The sequence below is a fragment of the Juglans regia genome, chromosome 2, assembly GCF_001411555.2.
Source record: "Juglans regia cultivar Chandler chromosome 2, Walnut 2.0, whole genome shotgun sequence".
Classification (NCBI taxonomy): domain Eukaryota; kingdom Viridiplantae; phylum Streptophyta; class Magnoliopsida; order Fagales; family Juglandaceae; genus Juglans; species Juglans regia.
The window spans coordinates 27440661-27445062 of NC_049902.1; positions in this window are offsets into that span (position 1 = coordinate 27440661).

A 4402-nucleotide genomic window follows, 5' to 3' on the forward strand; every position below is an offset into this window, starting at 1 on the left:
TTGTGTGATAGATGACTTAGTTAACATTGGAGCATCATGTATTTATTACTTTGTCTTTTTCTTCTATTTTACAATTACCTAGACAATTGTATGGACTTTTTGTTATAGATAAATATGGTTTACCAAGCATTAGATGGAAATAATACTTATGAATATTTGTTTTATCTCTTTTATTGTAATAGATACTTTATAGTTATTAATGTACGTATCAATTTTTTTTTAGAATACATGATTTTACAATGGCTTTGGTTTTGAGATTGATGTGAACCCCAAAGCTCTTTCACCTCTTGTAAAAGGTATTCATCCGGCAAAAGAGAGTGTTACCAATAAAATAAAGGGTATCATCCCTCTTCATAATATATATATATATATATATATATATATATATATTGTAACATCTCACTTCCTAGGGTTAGGAATGTCACATACATACGTACGTAACTAAAGTCAAGTAAGAGACTTACATAATTTAAAAAAATATATATTGTTTATTCCAAAAGAAAACTTAAGTTAAACCATTGTCTAAAACATAGTCATATCCAAGTTTTCAAACCAACTAAAAGAAAATAAATCATAAATATAGTCTAAGGTTACGCTCCTTCTAAACTTGGTCCGCCTACTCGTAGTCCTCATTCTCCTCATCTAGGTGGTAAAAATGAAAAAAAAAATTAAAATAAGTCGAAGACTCAGTAAGAATTCACCACAATGTAAACATAATAATTAAAAGGATTTCATAAAATTTTCATGCTAAATAAAACTATTGTCGTATCATACTAATGCTCATGCTATGCATGATTGTCTTAATTTATCTGAATTAACTGATTGATTTGAGTGTCTTACACACTTAATCATGTGTGCAAGGTTGTGTACTACCCCACATCCCGCTGCAGCAAGGGAGCCGTTGAGTAGTATTCTGACATTCTACGTTGGACCATGTTTGAGTCTGTGGCTTGCACATCCACCCTAAATACTAAACTGAAAAGGCATCTGATTAACTGATCTGATTTTATCTTATCTTGCACTTGATTTTAAGATAAGTTACGTGTCTTAGGCGATGTGAGATGCATGACATTCATACTAATTTAAATAATCGTAAAATGCTAAACCAGAACATGATGCGGTAAATTAATATAATCATATGCTATGATTGCTGATATGCTTATACAGTTCGTAACATGCATGGTACACAAAAAGAATGGCTATAAAAGAACTGGCTTTAATAATAATAGTCTAACTACATGCTAATCCTAATTTGTGATCAAATTACTTACCTCTTAGCGCTGCTTCCACAATCACACTTTGCATTTTGTTACCTATACGAAGCACTAGTCGTCACTAATTTTCTAGAAAAACATGTCATCGCATTCCACTAAATTAACCACATTCTAGGGAAAGCAATTTAAAATATTTGGTTATGTAAACTAATATCATATAATTATTTAAACACTAATATCATATTTAATCTTCCAATTATACTTAGTAGCATAATTTAAACTTACTACAAATTTCACAAAAAACTCACTTAATGACATACGTTTAATTGCATTCAAAATGATTAAGAAATAAAATCTGAATTCTCATAAAATACTGTTGTAATCTCGATTATAAAAAATTAATACTAAATGACATAATTTAACTCCTACCTATTTTCTATAAAACAAAATAAGATTTCTCGGCCAGTTCTTTAAAATAATATTTTTGGGCTGACTTTAAATAAATTACCCAACTTAAAAATAGTTTTGTGTTTTAACAACTAAATCAGCCCAACATCAGAGTACAACCCATAAACAAAAACTACTAAACTTAATAATAGAATTATCATAAAAGTAGACCCCACATAATAAAATAACTTGGAGCAATGCTAGATACAGTCCCCAAATGGGGACTGCAATGCAAGCCTAGGCAATTTTATATTTAAATTTTTTTAAAATTACAAAACTATCCTTCCTGAAATGATATTTTTTCTCATTTAATAAGGGGCTTGCACATGCAGTCTCCAAGTGGAGACTGCAAATAAAATTTCTCAATAACTTGAGCCCATTTCACAAAACCTATGAAGAAACCTTTACCTGAAACTTAACAACATGTGTTTAATGGCTGAATTGGAATTGCACATAAATAAGTCTTCTAAAGACTTTCTATGAAAGGTTAAATTGAATTGTCTGAAAGGCATTTTCGTGCTAAGAAAAACATGTAGGGGCTTTATTGTACAAAGTTGAAAAGCAAATAAAGTCTGACACACAATGCACAAAAGAATAAACTTAAGAAACATAACACTTCAATGGAGAAGAAAATGTCGTGCAACAATGAGGAAATCCAACTCACCGTGAGAGGAAACCGATGCGACAAATCTGGTGAAGATCAATGACGGTGTGGCTGAAAGTCGGCTCTGATCATAGTGGAGTTCAGAAAGAGAAAATGACTTAGTCTCGGTAGTGCTCACCGAGAATCAAAAGAACATAGAGAGAGAGAGAGAGAGAGAGAGAGAGAGAGAGAGAGAGTTGCTGAGGCTTATCGCTAGAGAAAAAGGACGTCGAGCATGAATAGATCTGGGTGGCTGGACAAGCTACAACAGCGATGAAGTAAGCAAATGATTTTCTGGGACGTGGTGGAGGAGATTTGAGGGGTGAGAAATTGATTTGTGTTGTTTAAGCTAACAAAAATAGAGAAGAGAGAGGAAGTAAGACCAACATGCTCACCGTAATAAACATATTACTAACGGAAGATGACCCGTTAGCAAACTCAGCAGTTGCCTGAGAACCAACAACACCTTGTGGTGGTCGACGTTGGTAAAAATAAAATTTATAAAGTATTTGGATAATTGCATAAGGGAAAGAAAGCTACGGAGATCACTAAAAAATATAAGTGCAACAAAAATTCACCGAGAGAAATTGCAGAGCTCGAATGCTAGATTGAAGGTTACCATGACAACACTTAAACTCAGCATATGGTGGCAAGGTTATGAGAAAGGAAAATTTTGCTTGATGCTATAAGATCCAGAATAGAGAATTAAGGAGATGGAGATTTGTTGCTTTGCCGAAATCACTGAGAATATGGAATATAAATTGAATGATTCGGCTCTTACATTATAACGTCTCAAAAATTAAAGGATCATTTGAAAAAATTGGAAATGAAATGGCGGCTAGAATCTGAAGGTTTTAAGGAAATAAATTAAGAATTAAAATTAGTTATAATAATGATACTAATAAAATAATTAAAAATCCTTAATTAAAACAATCGTGGTTGTTACAAATCTCCCTCTCTAAAAGAAATCTCGTCCTCGAGATGAAACGTTCCTATTTCAAAATAAGTAGGGATATTTTTCTTTCATGTCGTCCGCGTGTTCCCATGTGGCTTCTCTCTCTGTGTGGTGACTCCAAAGTACCTTCACCATTTTGATAGTTATGTTGTGTAGGCCTTGATCCTTTTGTGCCAATATTCCCACTGAAAATTCTTCGTAAGTAAGATCATCCCAAATCTGAAGAGGCTCATGCTCCAACTCATGAGTAGGGTTCTGAGCATACTTTTAAAGCATAGAGACATGAAACACATTATGAATAGTCGATAATTGAGGTGGAAGTTTCAAATTGTATGCTGCAACTCTTATTCTTTCTAAAATTTCAAAAGTGCCTATATACCTCAGACTCAATTTTCCATATTAACCAAATCTCATTATCACTTTCATCGGTGCAACTTTTAGTAGTACTTTACAGCCTTCCTCAAATTCTAGTTCCCGTCTCCGTTGATTTGCATATCTCTCCTGCCTCTCCTGTGCAACGGCAAGTTTCTTCCGAATAATTGAAATTTTCTCATACATGTTCTAAATAATTTCCTATCCCATTATTCTGAGCTCTCCGACTTGATTTCAATAGAAAGGTGATCTACACTTACGTCCGTAGAGAACTTCGTATGGCGCTACCTGAATACTCACCCAGTAATTGTAATTATAAGTGAAATCAATGAGGGGTAGATATCGTATCCAACTGCCTTTAAACTCCATAACACATGCCTTGAGCATATCCTCCATAATTTGAATTGTTCTTTTCAATTGACCATCTGTCTAAGGATGGAATGCAGTGCTATTAGTTAGTTGAGTTCCCAACTCTTTCTAAACATTTCTCCAAAATGCTGAGGTGAAATGTGTATCTTTGTCAGAGACAATCTTAGATGGTACCCCATGTAGTCTGAAAATCACTTTCACATACAACTCTGCCAATCTATCAATGTTGATTGTCATCTGAATGGGAATAAGGTGAGCTGATTTTGACAGTTGATCAACAATCTCCAAAGCTGCATCTTGACCTTCTGGTGCCCTAGGAAATCTTGATACAAAATCCATCTCTATCTCATCTCACGTCCAAACTGGTATAGGAAGTGGCTAAAGTGTACCTAAAGGCCTCTG